This window comes from Malaclemys terrapin, chromosome 4 (assembly GCF_027887155.1).
Source record: "Malaclemys terrapin pileata isolate rMalTer1 chromosome 4, rMalTer1.hap1, whole genome shotgun sequence".
Lineage (NCBI taxonomy): Eukaryota > Metazoa > Chordata > Testudines > Emydidae > Malaclemys > Malaclemys terrapin.
Window position 1 is genome coordinate 59,628,643 of NC_071508.1, and position 22,110 is coordinate 59,650,752.

Genomic DNA, 22,110 nt, shown 5'->3' on the forward strand with positions numbered 1-22,110 from the left:
CACAATGATAAGATGCTGCTGCAGACTACTCCAGAGTTTACTCCAAGATGTACACTCTCTTTTGTGGTATTTGGGACACCTTTTATCAGTCTCAAGGCATCGTTCTGTCTTCTTTATGTATGAATGCAAAATACCCAAAGGAGGTAAAATAGCATAAGCTTGATGTCAGGAAAGCATTAGCTCCATACTTAAAACAGAGTTCAGATATCCTCTCTTTGGATAGAGGAGCAAGAGAGTTTCAAAGTACACCATTAGAAACTGGATATGGTCCTGCATAGTTAAAGAATGCTGTAAAAAAAAAAAAAACTGAATGTCCAGTGCCTTCTGGCATTGTTGCTCCAGGTTTACCTAAAAATCATCAGCAGCAGAAAGCGTAGGAACTTGCGCGGGAGAGATTTGCAAGGCAGCCAGTTAGTCATCACTGTGTACTTTTGCTAAATGAGATAAACTCAAACTCATCAAATGTAACATTCAGCAGGAGGATTCTCCAGGCTGTGGTTGAGGACTGAGCTTTGGGATTATTTTCGTCTATTGTTCTACATGATGGGATACTGTACTTCTTAGACACACACATACACTTTCTTTTGCATACTCTATACTCCTGCTGTGTATTTATATTGTAGGGGCCTAGAGGTCCCACTCAGAGCCTGGTGACCTTTTGGGCTAGGACTATACAGACACAGAAAGGACGGTCCTTGCCCCACAGAGCATTTATTATTTTTTGTGACCCTTGGACCCTTGGAAGGGGTTCTGCTATGGTAGCTACACCTGCTTGCAAGGATAGGCAGATGGGCCATTGGAAGAGAAAAAGGAACAGTGACCTACCTGCTTATTCCTATTCTTTGAAAGGATGTGCCCATCTCTCTTCAAGGTGGGGGAAGGAGTAGTGCATTTTTCTTGTTTATGCTTTTTCCTCACAGCACTTATCACATCTTTTCATTCATCATTTGGGGTCATCTTTGTTGTATCAGCTGTTCAAATTTTGTGAGGGATATGTAGATGTTTTCAGCCCTGTATTTGCATTTATATTTTTGGCTCCAGATATTGAAGATATTTTTGTTTTTAAACCTACCATACAAATCAATTGAGTGAGACTACCTGGCTTTGGAGAAATCGGGCCTGATTTTCCATGGTGTCCCTCCAGTTTTACACCAGGTTAGCTACATTCGAGTGTAACTTTAGCGCCCTCGTGGCCAAGATGGAGTCTGCTCTGCAGGCAGCTCTGGCCAAGAGAAGGCGTGCGCAGGAATGCAGCAGGAGAAATTCCTTCCACTCCAGGGACACCTGTTCCAACCCCCGCCCCCCAGAGTGAACACACCCACCCACAGGAAAAGTACAGTGGATATAACAAGGGAAATATTTATTTATAGAGGGATGAGAGGAGAAAAACAACAAGGGGAAATATAGGGGAAACAGTAAGACATGGCTGCATCCAAGCCAAGGCCCCACAGACCCAGTGGTAGCACAGTCTGGAAGGGCAGACACCGAGCAATGTGTCTGCACACAGAGTTCAGAAGTCCTGAGCAAAGTTCCAGTCCAGTGGTGAGTCTTGGGTGCTCCTGGTTGTCTTCGGCGCCAGTGAACTTTCTCCCAACAAACCCCTCCGGTGCCCTCTTCTGCCGCTCTCTGCAAAGCCACACAGAGTGACCACCTCCCCCCTTAACTATCTAGCAACCTCCCTCCTCGTCCCCAATGCAGAGTCACAAGCCCCAGTACTCACAGCCCCATGCAGCTCTGGGCAGCAGTGATACTGGGTCCAGCTCTGGCCTGTCCTTCTTGGGCAAGTCCTCCCTGGCACAGTGCTCCTCCTGGCTCCTGTCCTGGGTAGGGTGACCAGACATCCCGATTTTATCGGGACTGTCCCGATATTTCCTTGTTTGTCCCGCATCCCGACCGATGTGCGGTCGGGACACTGGACAAACAAGGAAATGCTCCAGAGCCCAGAAGTGCTCGTGCCCCCCCCCGCCCCGACTCCGTCCCCTCCTCCCCCGATTGGCCCCCTCCCCGAATCCCTGCCTCTTCCCCAGGCTCACCATTCCTCCTCCCTCCACAAGATCTGGAGGGAGGCCCGGGAGACGCAGGGGAAGCGCGGGGCCAGGGTGAGTGAGAGTCCGGCCTGGCCCCGAGCAGGCAGGACTCAGTTGGGCGGTAGGCAGAGTAGGGGGGCAGCCCGCAGGGCCAGGCGGCGGCTGTTCTCTCCCCCGGGCAGTGGGACTCAGGAGCAGCCGCTGCTGCAGCTCCCACTGCCGCAGGGGGAGGAAGCGGCTGATTGCCAAGCTCGGCGGCTGCGGCTCTGGCACCCGGGCCCAGGCCTGCTGCGGGGACCCAGCAGCACGCACGCTGTGCCCAGCCCCTGGCCAGTCGTGTCTGGGCTGCTGCCCAGCTGGTGCAATCCCGCGGGCGTTCCCGGGGGCATAGGCATCGGCAGCCCCGTTTGTTCCCCTGCGGGACCCGAGCGGGAGGGGGGGGGGGGGCTGGGGCCTGCTGCCCCCACTCCGGGGCCGCTGCGGGATAGCACCAGCTGGGCAGCAGCCCAGACGCGACTGGCCAGGGGCTGGGCTGGGCGCAGCGTGCACGCTGCTGGGTCCCCGCAGCAGGCCTGGGTGCCAGAGCCGCAGCCGCCGAGCTTCGCCATCGGCCGCTTCCTCCCCCTGTGGCAGTGGGAGCTGCAGCAGCGGCTGCTCCTGAGTCCCACTACCCCGGGGAGGGGGGGGGCGGGGAGAGAACAGCCGCCGCCTGGCCCTGCGGGCTGCCCCCCTACTCTCCCTACCGCCCGACTGAGTCCTGCCTGCTCGGGGCCAGGCCGGACTCTCACTCACCCTGGCCCCGCGCTTCCCCTGCGTCTCCCGGGCCTCCCTCCAGCGCTTGTGGAGGAAGGGTGTTTTTTGTTTTGTTTTTTGCCCCGCCACGCCCCCCCCCCCCCCGCGTCACCCTCCCCGCGTCCCGATATGTGACTTGGGTGATCTGGTCACCCTAGTCCTGGGGTGTTCCCGATCGGCCCTGTCCTTCCCAGGCTTCAGGCAGGTTCTCTGCTGCTTCACTTTTCCAGGGCCTGCATGCTGCCTCTCCCTCTCCCTCTCCCTGGAGCTCCAGCGCTGCCCCCTGGAGTTTCCCTCCTTTTTTCTTACTCTCCCCCTCCCCCTTAGGAAAAAGATTTAAAGGGCCATGCTCTCTAAACCCCAAAGGGGTTACATGGAGTTACACTGAAGTAGTGCAGTAGTGAATCAGGCCTACTGGTTCCTCTTTGAGGTTACTCACAGCTGTGCTGCCACAGCTCAGAAGGCCCCACCTCTGATGACTGATGGACACATCGTTTCAAAGAACAGAAATGTGCAGACATGTACAAGCTTATTTCTTACATCATATTAGCCTCTTTGCTTCATTTTATTGTTCCTGATGTTGTGAAATCCAATAGGAAAATGCCATACCAGGCACCCTGATTTTAGTGTCAAACCCCCACATTAGGCACAACTTCAGACACCTGGCCAAGTTGGCCGATACTCCCATTCTCTCTACTTCCAAACAGGGCACGTGCACAGGGTCACATCTTTCCTACCATTTAGTCTGGCCTACGACAGATCTACAGTTTTCTCCAAAAGCCTTTGATAATGCTATATGCACAGGGCAGTTGATTTTTATCTCAGGATTAGTGAATAGAAAACACTAGAGGTTTCATCTGATTTGCAGTTTCCTACATTAGTTCCATGTGTTTTAAAGCATTAAATATGTACAAATTAAAATGACTCTGCTATTAAGCCTGAGGCAAACATGGAATTGTCTTTCTAATGTATCAGTGCTTTAGTTCTTTGTTTTTCCCATTTCATGATGATTAATCAAATGTAGCTATGATAAGCAAGGTAAGGGGCAGAGAGATAACTGGAATTATACACACAGACACACAATTTTGTTTATGGTTGCAGTGCAGATGGATCCTGAGAGCATTGAATATATGCGTGTAGAGTAATCTAATACGGTAATTCTTATTCAGCTCTGATGAGTCATAAGAGCATTCAGTATTAATAATAAATAAAGCATATCATTCTTTACCTATCTACTTGCTAATCTTGTTCAGATTCCTATGTGTACTCTGTTTGTTTTTCTTGCACTTCATAGGAACAATAAGGGACTGCTTCAAATGTTTGGTGGGATTACATGCATGACAATGATCTCTAGTGACAATCAACAAATGGTGTCTAGTCTGTGTCTGACATTTAAGGGTTCTATTGCTATTCGAGAGCAAATTTTAGTGGCATGCACAGCACTACATGTGGTCACTCTTTCATTACATTAGTGATGACATTACATTAGCCACCACCTGATGAGCCACTTTTTTATTGTGAACAAAAAAGAAACCCTTGTAATTCCTATCTTGCCTCAGAAAAACCTGATTTTGGCAGTTCGCACTTTGTCCTTCAGACAAAGCGATTTGCATTACTGCAAAAATGTAAACATCAGAAATCAATTTTAAATCCATACTTGAAGGCAAACACAAGATATTGTATCAGAGTGATATTCACAAGGGACCAGGGCCAGATTTACACCTTATGTGCCTCTGCACAGCATCTTCACCGCCCCTCCTCCCTCCCCATGTGTCCCTGCCTGGAGCCCCCTCTCCATGTGGCCCAACTTAGGGTTTCCAGGCATCCGTTTTTTTACCAGAATGCCCGGTCGAAAAGGGACCCTGACGGCTCCAGTCGGCACCACTGACCTGGCCGTTAAAAGTCCGGTCGGTGGCACAGCCAGGGGCCCGGGGCTAAGGGAGGGTCCCTACCTGTCCTAGCTCCGCGTGACTCCTGGAAAGTGGCCGCAAGGTCCCTGCAGCCCCTAGACTCATGGGCGGCCAGGGAAGCTCTGTGCGCTGCTCCTGCCCTGAGGGCTGGCTCCGCAGCTCCCATTGGCCGGGAACCACGACCAATGGGAGCTGTGGGATCGGTGCCTGCGGGTGCGAGAGCAGCGCACAGATCCTTCCTGGCTGCCCATGCATCTAGGGGTTGCAGGGACCTTGCGACCACTTCCCAGGAGCTGCGATAAGCGCCACCGGGACCCCGAATCCCTCACCCCCTCCCACATCCCAACCCCCTGCCTCAGCCTGGAGTCCTCTTCCACACCCAAACTCCCTCTTGGAGCCCACACCCGCCCACATCCCAAACCCCTCCCACAGCCCCCTCATGCACCCCAAATCCCTCATCCACAGCCCCACCCCAGAGCCTGCACCCCCAGCCGGAGCCCTCATCCCCTCCCGCACTCCAACCCTCTGCCCCAGCCTGAAATCCCACCCACCCACCCAAACTCCCTCCCGGAACCTGCACCTACCCCCAACACCCTACCCCAGCTCCTTCCTACACTCCAAATCCTTCAGCCAGAGCCCTCAGCCCTCCCTCCCCCTGCATCCCAGCCTGGTGAAAGTGAGTGAGGGTCGGGGAGAGCAAGCGACAGAGAGAGGGGGGATGGAGCGAATGGGGGCGGGGCTTGGAGAAGGGGCAGGAGTGTTCGATTTTCTATGATTAGAAAGTTGGCAACCCTCGTCCCCATGTGGCCCTGTGGCCCCCAGCAGCTCTGCGTGGCCCACTCTGCCTCCCAAGAAGGCTGCTAGCTGTTTGCCGCTGCTGACCAGACCAGTCAGCCTCAGCCCGCTCAGGCTGTTCCGGCACCACGGCGGCCTCTGGTGGGAGAAAGGCAGAACCGCAGCACATTTTCTGCAGAAAAAAGATTCTGCCTCCCTTGGACAAGAATTCTGTGCATGCTGCAAACATCACCTAAGGTGAGGGGGCATGACATGTGGGCCATCTCAGCAGGGGGCAGGGCCAGTCAGGAGGCTCCTTCTCTCCCAAGAACTCCCAAGCAGTGCGGCCAGTGGCAGCAGGGCAGCAAAATAGCCCAAAATACCGCAACTCACAACTTCTAAAAAACCCATGCAACTGACACCTAAAAATAGCCTAATTGGGCTAGAAAATCGCATACTTGGCAACAAGAACACTGGCACCCCTAGGCATGTGCCTACAGTACCTAATTGGAAATCCAGCCCTTCAAGGGACATAATATACTTTACAGAAAAAAAGGACAACATGAAATGGGCTGAGTCTCAGGACTCTCAGACTTCCACTGGAGGGCTCTCATGGCTTCAGAATAATAGGAAGCAGTATTAAAGCATAAGCATTTAAAAAGTCTGAGTTAGATAAAACATATAGCAAGGAATGTGATTCAAAAAATGATAAAGGGAAAACATTAATCAGATCCTTTTGTAAAGGAGGAAAATTAAATTTCAGTAATCTATGAAGGCCAGTTGCTAAAAGGCTTTAGAAGTCTCGTACTACAGTAACTCAGGAAGACCCATTCCTCCTTGATGGTGAGTATCCCCAACACGCTTGGAGTCAACATGAATTGGGGGTGTCCAGACCTTTGCAGTAAGTACTAGTGTCTTATAGGATCAGACCTTTAAACAAAAGCACAAGACCAAGATGAATCTGTATTTTGCCAAAACTGGTGAATGATTAATAATGAATAATGTATGCACTGAATTTCACCTGCAAAGAGATTGTGAAGTTCTCACATTCATTCCTTCTTTGCAATCATTCCTGAACAATTCTTGGTGTGTTCATACATTCGTTGTGAACACAGAAATACATGCTGTGCTGGTTGATTACAAAACACAGGATTGGGTCTATTCCTGGCACTTGAAAGATTTACTGACTAACTAACCAAAACCAAACATTTTTGAATTGCATAGTTGAATGTAAAATTCACAGTTCAAAATTTGCCAGTGTTAGTTAGGCCATTTGAAATTCACTGTTTGTGAAGAGTCACACTTACAATTTGCTCTTTTTATTCATGCCAGTAATTTAGCTTATTTACTAGACTATTCACAGAAAGTGAACATAAGAGGGGCATGAACATAGTCAAAATGACTTTGTTTAAAAATTCAGTGGAATATTCCCAGAAAATGCTTTTCAGTGTTCACCCAACTCAATTCATAGCTCTTGAATTAAGGGAATGCCAACTGTTCATGTGTGTCTTGGATTACGTTTTCTTTTAGACAGATTTTTAAAAAATTTGATTCATGATTTCTGCTTTTAAATATAATATTAGAACTTGCTTGGATGAAAACCAGAATAAGAGCTTTTCCCTACAATTATAGGCAGCCCAAATGTTAGATTTCCTGGCATGTTTTTGTGATAGAACACATGCATTTTGTCATTTCAGCATGTTTAAATGTGTTATTTCAGTTTGTGTTACATGAAAGTGATACATTCAGGAACTGAATTTAGGGGTGCCTATATACTATAAATGAGAGAGAGAGAGATATCTCTATTTGCATGGAAAAGCTGTTAAAATTCATAAGTCAGCCTTTCCTATGGAATTACACCATTAACTGGTAGAAATGGCATGTTTACGGTTGATGAACAATTTACATTGTTTGTAGTTCAAGCAAGTGAATTCATGTCTAATTACCAGTAGATGTTATGTAAACCTGTAACAAGTGGCATGTGCTCTAAGACCCCGTATAAGAATGTAGAGCTTTTTTGTTTAATAACCCTTTACTCAAGGGCTACAACCCTGCATTAGAGTATGAGTAATTGCTAATGTCACATCAGATACCATGGTGGATGCAGCATAAGAACCTAAACAGAACAGAATGGAGCTATGCTAGTGGGTCCCTCCCCCCCCCCCCCCAATTAGCTCTACCTAGAATATAAAAGGGGAAAAGAATCACTTTGAACCAAAGAAAAGTAGGACAGAGAAGGCCCTTCAGGGACACCATACGAACAGCAGAAGTCAAAGAGGATGCTTCTGCTGAAGTTTGTTGGGTTATTGGTTTTGCATTACCAGTCAAGTCAAGCCCCAGAAAGGGGGAAACTGTGCAATTTCATTTCTGAGCTTTTTTAAATGGCCACTGCTAACCTGTTTATGATTCCTTATTTATCTGTCTTAAAGGAAATTAGATCCTATGGAGTATCTCTGAAGGATGCCTTACATATCAGAGAAAATAAGCAACATTACTAATTGTAAGTTTGATACTCTTATGCTGTGTAGGGAGCAAAAGCAGGGGGATCTGGAGCAATGAGTACAGAATAGAGAGGGAAACCTTTGTGTTGTGCTTTTACTTGACACAAGTCCAGAGAAATCTTCCCACAGGGTATCTACAGGTCACGGGAGGGCATGTCAGGATGGAACTGGAGAGCATTCAGCTGTACAAATTCTGAAATTGCCACTGCTCAAAACTTCGTGATTTTCAAGATTCTGTCACTCTTGCTTTCAGAGTAGCTCGGGCTTCATCTTAGTCCACACTCCATCTCTGGAAACAATGGAAAAATTTCAGAGATTCATGAAAAAATTCTAGATAAGAAATAATCATTCAAACCACACTAAGTGATTTCATGTGAAAGACAACATGACAAGAATGTTACTGTTGGTCACTGTGTCAAGGGCCAAAATAAATTTGTCCATTAGCTCCCTTTTATTGTGAATTCCTGCCTGTCCTTTATCGTAAGAGAACTCCTGATTCACTGGACTCACTAGTAAGCACATCATTCAGCAGTTTCACATGGATAGAAGTGCCTTAGGCCTTGGCTACACTTGCAGATGTACAGCGCTGTGAGTTAAACCTCACTTCGTACAGCTGAGTAGGGAAAGTGCTGCAGTCTGTCCACACTGACAGCTGCCCAGTGCACTGTCGTGGCCACATTTGCAGCATTTGCTGTGCCATTGGGAGCGGTGCATTATAGGCAGCTATCCCACAGAGCACCTCTTCCCATTCTGGCGCTGTGGTTGTGGGAAGGGGGTGTGGGTGCGGGGTATTCTGGATCCTGTCCCAACGCCCCGTGATGCATCGCTTCGCATTCCAGAAATCCCTTTGTTTCCGTCCACCTTTGGCGCCATCTTTCAATGGTTTCTGTGCAGCACGATCTGTCTGCGGGAAATGGAGCCCGAACTGCTGAGGCGTATGCTAACTTATCTCGCCAGCATGTCATGTTTGGCTGTCGAACTATTCCTTAAGATCCAGAGTGAGGAGTCCGACGATGCTATCGAGCTGCATAACGTGTATGACACGAAATTGCTTGTAGCATTCACGGACATGCTCAGCACCGTGGAACGCCGCTTTTGGGCTCGGGAAACAAGCACCGAGAGGTGGGATCACATTGTCATGGAAGTCTGGGATGACGAGCAGTGGCTGCAGAACTTTCAGATGTGAAAAGCCACTTTCATGGGACTGTGTGAGGAGCTCGCCGCCACCCTGCAGCGCAAGGACACGAGATTGAGAGCTGCCCTGCCAGTGGAGAAGCGGGTGGCTATTGCAATCTGGAAGCTGGCAACTCCAGACAGCTACCGGTCAGTCGCAAACCAGTTTGGAGTGGGGAAAGTCGACCGCTGGAATCGTGTTAATGAAAGTTTGCAGGGCCATTAATCGCATCCTACTCAGAAGAACAGTGACTCTGGGTAACGTGCAGGACATAGTGGATGGCTTTGCACATATGGGGTTCCCTAACTGTGGAGGGGCGATAGATGGGTTGCACATTCCTATTCTGGCATCACCCCACCTAGGATCTAAGTATGTTAATCGGAAGGGGTATTTCTCTATGGTTCTCCAGGCGCTTGTGGATCACCGTGGGCGTTTCATTGACATTAACACAGGCTGGCCCGGAAAGGTGCATGACACACACATCTTTCGGAACACCTGGCTGTTCAGGAAGATGCAGGCTGGGACTTTTTTCCCAGAGCGGAAGATCACAGTAGGGGAAATTGAAATGCCCATTGTGATCCTTGGAGACCCCATTACCCGTTAATGCCGTGGCTTATGAAACCCTACACAGGGAGCCTTGACAGCAGCAAGGAACAGTTCAACTACAGGCTGAGCCAGTGCTGAATGACTGTGGAGTGTGCCTTTGGCCGTTTAAAGGCCCGCTGGCGATCTCTGTATGGGAAGCTGGACTTGGCCGAAAACAGCATCCCCGCGGTTATATCCGCGTGCTGTGCCCTCCATAATATTTGTGAAGGGAAGGGTGAAAGCTTCACTCAGGCATGGACCTCCGAGATTCAACACCTGGAGGCTGAATTTGCACAGCCAGAGAGCAGGGCTATTACAGGGGCCCAGCCCGGGGCTGCAAGGATTAGGGATGCCTTGAGGGAGCAATTTGAGGCTGAAAACCAGCAGTGATATCTGGTGCCCTGCACGGGAGTGAAGTGCAGTAGTTCCAATCTTTAGGAATCAGTATTTGCTAAGCAGACAAGCAGACTTGCAGTGCCTGTTTATTTCCTGGGCTAAGGAGTCTTTTACTTTATGCAATAATAAAGAATGTTTTCAAAGCCAAAAAATCCATTTATTGAAAAGAAAAAAAAATATTTATTGAAAAGAAACAAGGGGGTGGAGTGGGAAAAGGTACAATCATAGATTCGCGTATGTCCTGTCTGGTGTGCTGTGCAGTGAGTGCTGCACTTCAGGATAGCTATACTGCATGGTGATGGGGGTTGAGTGCAGAGGGTAAGAGTCGTGGTTTTCAGGGCTGGGTGGTGAACATTCTGGTGTTGGAGGCAGCTGGTGGCATGAAGAACACGAAAGTTGGGGAAAGTGGGTTGGAGGTGACAGTGGTGCACAATGGAAAGAGTTTTGGGACAAGGGCTGTGGGTGGGTGTGTTTGCGTTTGCGGTACTGCTCCTTCTGCGTGGCTATGAGCTCCTGGATAGTGTCTGCTTGGCACTCCCGGATGCTTATGAGCTGATCCGTGCTTTGCTGCCGGTGCGCTGCGTTTTCCTGGCGGATCCTGCTTTCTCTCTCCCTCCAGTCCTGTGCTTTCTCATTATCTTTAATAGATTGCCGCATGTCTTCTTTGCTTTTTCGTGGTCTCTTCCTGAATCTTTGCAGTCTCTGAGCAGGTGATGAGAGGGACGGCTGAGGTCTCAAGGTTGATGCAGCTGTATAGGCAAAATGCAACATTTAACAGAGACAGCATTGTTTATACCAGACAGAGTAATGATTTCCCCCACACTTAAGGAGTAGAAAACACACAGGATCTACACAATTGCATAATTTTCCCATCCGAAAGAGAGCACACATATCCCACGGGAGCCTCAAAATGGTGAGTAAGGGAGACTGATTGTTTCAGAGCTGCACTATCCTCTGGGTTTCTGTGCCTTGGGGAGAGCCAACAGCTTCAGGGGGCACCTACACTGAACACTTTCCCAACATTTTCCACAGGAGTTCGTCCTGAACGATATCTCGCTGCTGAGGGTGACCTGGGAAGCAAGGGAGGGTCTTCTACTGCAATGCGGCTTCCACCCTGGCCCATATGCAGCTTGCCTGGTCCCCCTGCCCCTCGTGGCACAGTGGCGCAGACACGTTAGTCTGGCTGGGACAAGGACCACGGTGGCTCTCCCGATAAACCTGCGCAAGCGCATTGCACACATTCTGGATGAGACATTCAAGGAGATTACCGAGGCCGATTACCGTGATGTGATAAACCACATCAATGCACTATTCCACATCTAGGCATGCATGCCTAACCCTCCTCTCCCAAAGAGCCCGCACTGAAAAAATTCCTTCCCCCAAAAAAAAAAAAACGCTTACCGGGAACCTGCTCTTCTGTTTGTCCTCCACCGAGTACCGGCTGCTGCGACTGGCTACCTTCCTCCTGGCTCGAGAAGAGCTCCTGGCTGCATGGCTCCAGGGATTCCGGGGTGTCTCCATCCGGCCCACCACCCTCACTCCCGTTTTCCTCCTCCTCCTCCCCCCCCCCCCACCGGCTCTGAAGTGTCCGTGGTGGTGCTCGGAGTGGAGGTGGGGTTAACCCCAAGTATCGCATCCAGCTCTTTGTAGAATCGGCAGGTCACGGGGGGAGCACCCGAGCGGCCATTTGCGTCACTGGCTTTGCGGTAGGTACTCCGCAGCTCCTTCACTTTAATCCTGCACTGCAGGGTGTCCCGGTCATGGCCCCTTTCCATCATGTCCTTTGATACCTTCCCAAAGGTATCGTAATTCCTATGGCTGGAGCGCAGCTGGGACTGTACAGCTTCCTCCCCCCAAACACTGATGAGGTCCAGCAACTCGCCATTGCTCCATGCTCGGGCTTGTTTGGCGCGTGGAGGCATGGTCACCTGGAAAGATTCGCTGATAGCACTCCACGCTGGGCTGAGCAAACAGGAAGGGGATTTTTAAAATTCCCGGGGAATGTAAAGGGTGGGTCACATAATTGGTTACCTGAGGCCAGGGCAGTAGAGTTTGAACTGATGACCAGAGTGGCTAGAACAGGCATTGTGGGATACTGCTGAATACTTCTGGAGGCCAGTCAAAGCGCATTGGGCGGCCACACTGGCGCCGCAGCACTGCAACGGCAGCACAATACACGCTATTTCTCTCGGGGACGTGGAGTACATGCAGCGCTGCAGCCACGGAGATACAGCGCTGCAAATGCCTTGCCAGTGTGGACGGGGAGTGAGTTACAATGCTGGGGGCGGCTTTAGAGCGCTGTAACTCGCAAGTGTAGCCAAGGTCTTAGTGATGTATGAAAAATTCTCTAGTTCAAGCTTTGGAATATTCTCGGCTTACTGTTTTCCTTGGAGAGGCCAGTTTTAGCTTGCTGTTGATGTCTGCCTATTCCACTAGCGCTAGAGCATCACACCCACGACATTTTAGTGCACTTCAAATACGCATTTGCTCTGTGTGTGTGCTCACACACTCATTTGCTCTTGTGGCAACGGGTGCCCTTGAAGGCATCCCCCTCAGTTCCTTCCTGATTCTCCCGGTAACTTCCCACAACCTAAAGTATTTAAAAGAAAATTACCCTTTTGGGATCTAATTTATGGAGTCTTTCACACCGTTTCCAGTGACCCTCCAGGCCCCAAACCCTCCCTCTCAGTTAAGGGAGTACACAGCCTTCCTTCCAGGGCTTGTACTGTGCTTCTCCCTGGTCCTTTTAAATTGTGATCTGGCAGTTTTAGGCAAGCTAGCAAAGTCTTTCAGCAAACAAAATCTTCATGACAATAGCCCTGCCCTACAAGACATCTCTGCAGGGCGAGGTCTTCCAGCCTTCCTCCACAGAGTGAATGTTAGGTTATACCAGCTCAGTCTTTTCTTCACTGGGCTACCTCAGCACTTCTGCAAAAACCTTTCTGCTCTCTACAGGTCCTCTGGCTCAGGCTTCTGCTTTACCCACAGGCTTACCTGGATCACATGGGCATCTTCATTTTCTCTATCTGGGGAGAAGAATTGGTGGTGACACAAGTGGGTCTGAGACCCATTTCCCCTTAAAGGGCCAGACACCCTGTGACAAGGAATTAGTAAACCAGATTGTCTGACATGTGCCAGGTATTGAGAAGTATTGAACTCCTTTGTGCTCCATTCTGAGCGATGCTGTTTCCAACTAGCCCAGTACTATACTTTTTCTTATTATTTGTATTATGGGAGTGTCTACGGGCCTTCATATTAACATTGCTATACCATTTACTTTAAAAAAAAAAAGATCATTAAAGGCAACTGATCACCTGTCCCAGCAGGATGATGATATCCATTAGCCAACAGGTCTGCTATAGTTATATCAGTGCTCACAGGTCAGAATCTCAAATTCTCTTTTCCACTTGTGGTCCTTGAAATGTCAGAGTTCTTTGTTAATTCTCTACCTCCATTCACACCACTTACTTCCATTTTCCCTGTGCACTTTTCCACCCAGGAACAGGAAAAATCTTTTGTAGTCCTGCTTCTCCCACTAACTAGTGCTATTCTAGCTTTATATTGTTGTTTACTTTTTTTGTTCCTTCATATAAAAGTTTGACAAATAGCTCTCTTCTTCTAAAACATTTTAATAACCATGATTTTCTTGTCTGGTATAAAAGCTGATCCTGATTCAGAGACTTGAATTTGCTTTAAACACTTGTTCCAAGTTGATGAGCTTGTGGTTTCTAGTGCTGTCCTTGACACTTCTAGAATCATCTCAGACCATCTTAGTTGTTTCAATACTGAATTATTTAGTTACTGTGACTTCCATTTACGGGGCAGATTAGTACAATATATATAACTTATGTTGGATGCAGGTGTGGTGAGTGGGTATGTCTGAATACATATGATATTTTTGAACCATGTAGTTAGAAGGTAAGAAAACTGAGTAAACAACTTAATTTTCAGGCAAACAATAATAAAGAACAAATGTCGCAGAATTCAGGGTGAGTCAAATGAAAATGATCGAGGAGGATGCGGCAGCTTAGACCATCCATCTGCAGCCTCACCACATAACAGACCCAAAGGCAGCTCTAAAGCTGCTAACACAACTGCCTCTTAAGTAGAAACCAGATGCTGCCAGTGTAAATTATCTCAGCTTGGCATCTGTACCCCGCCAGTCAAACCTGTGTACTGTGTAGTTTATGATGGGTACAGATAATGCTGCCAAATGGAGAAAAAATAGAGGAATAATGGTTTAATCTTTTGACTAATAATAACAACAATATGCTGAAAATAGCTCTGTATTGGGTTAGAATCCATGAGATTTGCTGCTCACCATGTGTTGGTTTTGGGACTGGAGAGAGCAGGTTATTTTAGTGGGTAGATTAAGAAAGGAGACCCTAATGACACCCCAACATTTGAGATAAATCTAGAAGTGGTAGAGATCAGGTTAGTTTGGTCTGATAGTGATTATGGATTCAGGATGAGTAAGCAACAAACAGGAGAAAACAGAGAGGCAGAAAATTGCAGCAGAGTGGGAGATCAGCCAAGTTTTCCAGTGATGCCAGGAGCTAGCAGGTTTAGGGTATCTGGCTTAGAGTGATCTAGCACATTCTTTAGCCTTGATCCCACTGACTCTCTCAGACTAAACAGGGTCAGGGCAGATTAGTTATTAGACTACCACAGAACAGAGAAGTGCTGAAGGAAGTGATGCTGGTGACTGCAGATGAGGACCCCCCTCCCTTACTGAACCAATGACACAGCATGAAATATGCTATCAAGAGATCTGTGTTTGGGATAAAGCCAAGCTACTGGTTCCACCCGTGGTAGTTAAGAAGTTTATAAGGGAAAGGAAGGTTTTTATCTTGATGCTCTGGCCAAATTCCAATCAAGGTAATTTCATTGTTCTTGCAGTTTCAGGTGGCTGTGGTATTTTTCTTCACTCTCTGCTCTAAACTGTTGTGTAGTATTGGTGTGCATGATTAAACAGTGTTGTGTTTCCACCCCACTGGTTGCTTCATTTCAGTGACAGGCAAGAGGCTTAATTAATTAATATTTGTAAGGCGCTTTGTGATCCTCAGATATAAGGATCCACAGAAACACTGAATGACATTATTGGATTTGGTTGAGCTTTTAATCGGATGACTTTTAGCACTGTGCACACAGTCATGGACTTGTTACAAAGGGGTTTGGGCTAATATTGTTTCCCATGTTGCACTGACATTTAGAAGTTCCAGTTGGCTTGTATTACTTGTGAACATACCTGGGTTTAGCTGGTATTTTAACAACTACTTTAAATGAAGTTCTGTGTGGTTTATTCCTCCTCTCCATCTTCCCAAAATAAAGTATCTAAAACTTTATAGATAACGTTATTCTGTGGAGAGAATGGAAAAATACTATTCGAAGCAAAGCATAACAGTGTGACAGTCTGCTGGGGTTCCCAGAACTATGAGCCAATGTGTTACCTCTCTCAGCCTCAACAAGTGAGAGCTCTGCTGCTGCTAACCTGTGCATCAGTTCCCTAAAACACCTGCTTGACTGCCTTGCCAGCAAACTCAACCGGACTCTTCCAGTCAAGCAGGTAACAATCAGTGAATCCCAAGTTCCTCAGAGATGTCTCTCTCTGCAGTTCTGTAGCACCCACAAAACCGTATCAAGTTTGCTGTTCCTTTAAAAGACGGTACACAGTGACTTTTTTGCTTAACTGGGGTTGACAAAGCCTCCACTTCAGTCAAAACACCGAGTTGGTTTATGCTGATAGTAAAACAGGTTCATTAACAAAAGGATACAGGATTATGTGATACCAAGTATGAGGAATAAGGATAGAAATGGTTACCAACAAAAGTAAAAATATGCTTCTGAGGTCTGGTCTGCACTACAGACCTATATTGGTATAACTACATTGCTCATGGGTATGAAAAATCCACACCCCTGAGCAATGTACTTATACTGACCTCACCCTCCATGTAAACGGCACTATGTTGGTGGGAGAGTTCTCTTCTGTCGGCATAGGAATGTCTTCACTAAAGCGCTACAGCAGCGCAACTGCATCGGTGCAGTAGCATCGATGAAGCATTTTAAGTGTAGACTGGCCCTAAGACTAAAACTACAACTAGAGAGTGCTTTGTTCAAAAAGTTTTTCCAGCATGACTGGTGTGTTATTTAGCCACAAGTCTTGGGTTAGTAGCGAAGGCACACGGCCAGGTTTATTGCCAATGAAGCACGGTGCTAATGCCCTGGCTCAATGGTTACAGGTATACTAACACATGTATACCCATGACAATGAACGCAGCTCAGTCAGTGGTGGGACTTTCCACTGCCCCCTAGACTGAGACAAACAATCTGGGATAAACAACTTACATGTCACCTTAGGCATTTCATGACATGTTTTTTTACCTTCACTTGTACTTTCCCCTGATGTTTTAGACAAAACATTCCTATTCACCACTTGTCATTGTACTTTCACTCCTGATGTTTCAGACAAAATATTACTATTCATCACTTTTGTCAAACCATTTTATTGCGTACCAGGTTGGGGTGTTCTTGTGCTGGCCTGCTGGAATGTGTTTACATATTCAGTGTGTTTTAGCAATGCTACCGGTGCCAAGTTTGTGTACCAGACACTGACTTGCAGGCAAGCGTCTGCTTTTGATAGGGCCTGGCTGTTGCTCATAGCATAACTTTTGCTGACTTTGGTTCAGGCCTCAGGCCTTGAACCAAGCCCATGCGTCAGGCTCTCTCTTTCTACTACATCAGGCACATGGGCTTTATTCCAGCATAACTCCAATGGGGTCAGTGGAATTACTTCAGGTTTACAATGGTGTAAACCAGAATTTAGAGCTCAAAATATTTAGGTGAAATTCACCATGTGCAGAGGGTCAGCATAAGCCTGTTTACATCCCAGGCAAACTCTTAAAATAGTTGGTGCATATCCTGATGCCGGCTCTGAATTTCATACTTGGAACATGATTAGTTTATCAGTTATATATGTGGGGCATAGTCTAATCAAGTCTACTTTCATGCCTATGGTATCACTTTGCTCCAGCTCTAGCCAGACCATCAGTAGCTTAAAAGGGCCAAATTAATGAACTTGAATAAATCTACAGAGGTTTTCAGCATTCAGCAATTTGCTGAATTCAGAAAACATGCCCATGAATGATGGATCTAGAAATGGCATGGGAAAGGTCATCTGTGTTGTTATGTAGTTATGCCAGTGCCTTGGTGTCATAATAAAAAACATTTTTACCCAGTGGTTACAGATTTTCCATTTCTGAATAATATCCTGTGAAGAGGGCATTTTAAATGAATTTAAAGAACCCTGTGATGAAATTTCTATCAAACTGCTTTAGAATATGTTGTTACTTTAATGTGCTCTGAATTCTCTCCCTCCCCACCCGCTTTATAGCAGCCTGTAATATTAACTACTTATCCATAAATAAAGTAGCTGTCCTGCCTGAAGGAAGCTTATGTGTTTGTAAGGGCTGGTCCACTCTAACCCCCTACTTCGAACTAAGATACGCAACTTCAGCTACATTATTCACGTAGCTGAAGTCGAACTATCTTAGTTCGAACTTACCGCGGCTCCACACGCGGCAGGCAGGCTCCCCCGTCGACTCCGCGTACTCCTCTCGCCGAGCAGGAGTACCGGCGTCAACGGCGAGCACTTCCGGGATCGATCCCAGAAGATCGATTGCTTACCGCCGGACCCAGAGGTAAGTATAGATGTACCCTAAGAGATCAGTGCAGGAAGCTGAGATCTTTTGTCACAAAGAATTCCAGTGGACCACACACTTGCAAAAACAGAGCTAAATGTTCCAGTTGCAACCATGCTTTAAATCTTCTGTTTATAAGTTAAAGTATGTTTTATAGCGTGAGAAAATAGAGAGCAGAATGTGCTTCTGTGGGAATCTCCTCAATGTCAGGAGTGCCTGCCAGTAGTTTAACATTTTCTAACATGAGTCTTCCGTCCTGTACCGTTTAGTCTTGAAAATAAACAAACAAACAAGCAAAAAATCCTGGTTTATTATAAATGAAAGGCAAAAATGTCTTTTGACAATTTAATTTAAAAGCCAATAAATTGTGTGCAAGGTATAGTAGAAAGAAAAATTAAAGCCACGAAGGTCCATTTAATTACAAGTGGCAAACAGATGGGGATAGATTGCGGCTTTTAATTCTTAGCAAAAGGGAAAAAAAAGAATTAGATAAATTCTTGGAGGATAGGTCCATCAATGGCTATTAGCCAGGATGGGCCGGGATGATGTCCCTAGCCTCTGTTTGCCAGAAGCTAGGAATGAGCGACGGGATGGATCACTTGATGATTACCTGTTCTGTTCATTCCCTCTGGGGCACCTGGCACTGGCCACTGTCGTAAGACAGGATACTGAACTAGATGGACCTTTGGTCTGACCCAGTATGGCCATTCTTATGTTCTTAGCACTGCTTAGGGAGTGCTGTGGAGTCCCACATCTCCTGAAGAAGCACTCAATATACTCCTAATGCAGTATCGCCAACCCCAGAAGTCCCAAAATCATGAATCAGACCATTTTATAATGTCAGAAAATAACGAGCTGAATGTGCTTCTGTGAGAGGTTCTTCCATGTCAGGAGGAAAAGCAAAAAGCCCTGGTTTGTTATAAATAAAAGGCAAAAATGTATTTTGATAAAAAAAAAAGGGGTTTCTGAAAAAGATTAAATCATGTTTTGGGGCTGTGTTCTGAACCCCCCCTGTCCATTCGCAATGTGCGTGTGACAGACTTATTGTTGCCAACTCCTGCAAATTTATAGTGAGTGAGGCAGTTTTGTCGTAGCTCTCACTAGAGGATCCAGCCAAAATTGGAGCCCCATTGGACTAAGCACTGTACAACCAAGTTGTAAAACAGCCTTGGCCTAAAGCTTACAATCTAGTGTAAAGCATACAAGTTTCTGAATGGGAGCTAGAACTGGATCTCAAAGTCATTTCATATAGGGGCTACTGAACATCCATTAGAGCAGGGGTTCTCAAACTAGGGGTCAGGACCCCTCAGGGGGGTTGCGAGATTATTACATGGGGGGGTCACGAGCTGTCAGCCTCCACCTCAAACCCCACTTTGTGTCCAGCATTTATAATTGTGTTAAATATGTAAAAAAGTATTTTTAATTTATAAGGGGGGTCTCACTTAGAGGCTTGCTATGTGAAAGGGGTCACCAGTACAAAGGTTTGAGAACCACTGCATTAAAGGCCACAACTTTTAATCCCTGCTGAGTTGGGTAGGATTCTTACTGGTGATTTACAGATTAAAGGCTCATAGCTCATTAGCAATGCCCTGAGGCATCCAGTCTCACACAAATACTAACATTACACCCTTGAGAATGAAGGTTGCCTCCTGGAAAGTGAAGTTCTATGGCCTGTGTTATGTATGAGGTCAGACTAGGTGATTATAATAGACCCTTCTGGCCTTAAAAATCTATGAAAGTTTACTAATGCAAGTTCTGGGCTTTTTGGAGTTTATACAGGCAGAGTATTACAGTTCTTAGATATACAAGAAAATCTCTCACACATTGCTCTGTCTCAAACACAGCCTCAGTCTGCCATACCCAGTTCATAAAGAGACAGGAACCATTAGCCAAATACAAATAATTAAAATGCAACAGTAAAATATGAACATAGTATCCAAATTTACTTCTAAATACAAGATTTTGCACTATAATTACTCCAGAATACTTACACTTTTATCTCTATCTATATATGCTTTTTTTAACCCACATAGGGGTCATCATCAGTGTTTGAACCCACACTCTTCAGAGCCACAGCACAGACCTTACCCACTTCAGTTATGGGTAGCTGGTATTGGGGGGAAACAAAAGCATCCTCTATGTGGAGCAGCCCATACAGTGAGGCACAATGCACCCATACACTGTCAGTGAGTTATACAAGTATTTGTGAGACAGCACTGGAATGCTGTGCATCAAGATTCTTAGTGTCTGCCCCTGGCTTTGGGAGCAGATTGTTGTCTTGTATTATAGACTGCGTAGCTAAATTAACAACATACCTATTTGGGTCATCTGTGGGGCTTGAACCTGGGAACTCTGAAGCATGAGCCTTTTCCACTTCAACAATACACAGCAAGCAGTTATAGTCTTTATAGTACACAGTGACACAGATCCACACTGTTTGTGTAAATTACCCAATTTGACCCCTTCCTTTTTAGAAATTGTAATGTAGAGCTCATGGGCTCTGTTTTTGTAGTTTAATGCACCTTCCCCAGGGCTACATGTTTGTGTGTGGGTTTTTTTCTCTCTGCCTCTGATGTTGCTACCCCAAAAAATCATGTGTTGGCCAGAAGTTTTCATATAATTAGAGGACTTCCTATATGAGGGGCCAAGCATGTGTTAGTTCTGATAAATTCCAAGAGCTGTCGACACTGCAAAGGGGTAAAGTAGACTTCTCACTCTCAGTCCCTCATGCTCCTGCCACATGAGGGTTGAGCAATGCAATCTCTTCCCAGCCAGTAGGAGTAGATTCCTCACCTTGGTACACTGGCCTTTTTCTGTGGGGCAAAGCCCTGTCTCCTCCTTGTCCACCCCTGTCCCCTTTTTGAAGTTCTGCAGGAGAAAGCAGTCCCTGTGTTCCTAGGGCTTGCAGGAACAGGTAAGACATGCAGTCCTTACACAGCCAGTCAAAGAGGCGGTCAGGGAGGGGATTGAAAAGAAATTCTGTGAGGAGGAGTAAAACGAGTTCATGGAGAACTTTAAAAATAAGGCATTCAGAATTAGGCACCTTCAGTATATATTGTACCATAGTGATCAGGTGCATTTTAATACTTAAATTATTTTTAGACTGGATCCTGAAAAGAATGGGGAGCCAAGAGTACAGGAATAGGAGGGATGGGTGGATGGTAGAAGAGATGGGTAGGTGGTAGGATTTTGTTTATTTCCTTAGCAAATGCATGCAATTTTTGTATTTTCTTTTGCATGAAGAACTGTTCAGTTGGCTTCATCACTTTCAGTGGAAAACAAACCCAGTCAAACTCCAAAGGGCTTCCTACTGTAGCTGCTTCTAACAGCTCTCTGCTTTGACTAGGTCTCAAATAATTAATAGAATAGGAAATGTTACTGGAATAATTGATATGAATAATAAATGAATAGAATAATTTACTGCTCACTCATCTCTAAATATGATCACAACAATTTCATAGAAGCAGGAAGGAACTTTGAGAAATTATTTAGACCAGCCCTCTGTGCTGAGGCAGGACCAAGTAAACTAGACCATCCCTGTCTAACCTGTTCTTAAAACCTCCAGTGATGGGGATTCCACAATCTACCTTGGAAGCCTATTCAATTGCTTAACTACACTTATAGTTAGACAGTTTTTCCTAATATCTAATCCAAATCTCCCTAGCTGCAAATTAATCCCATTACTTCTTGTCCTACCTTCAGTGGACATGGAGAACAATTGATCACAGTCCTCTTTGTAACAGCCCTTTACATATTTGAAGACTGTTATCAGGTCCCCCCTTTAATCTTCCTTTCTAAACCTTTTATCATGTTTGTTGCTGTCTTCTGGACCCTTTTGGAACCACCTGATAATCTTTTTCTCTGGACCGCATTTGCTTAGTTTTGTCAGAAAGTAAGTGCTTGCTACTTGCATAAGTCTGGTTCTCTGGACCCCAAACACTCAGATGCCTATCTGGGTATCACACAAAATCATAATCCTAATTTTCAGCTATCTCCTCAGGTTAATAGACTAAATTCAGATCGTCATCTACTAGGTTTATCAGCCAGCTTCGAAACAGCTGGTCATGAGATGCTACTGATTCAATTACAGCAGATTGGATGGAGTGGTTTTAAGATGAATTTATCTGTACTTTTCAAAGCGATCACAGGGGGCTGTATGACATTGCACTCTATATGATTTTATGAAAATATGCTAATGAGTTTGAATATAATGTAACTGAAATATGTTTCATGCAAAAGGTCTCTGTAAGGTAT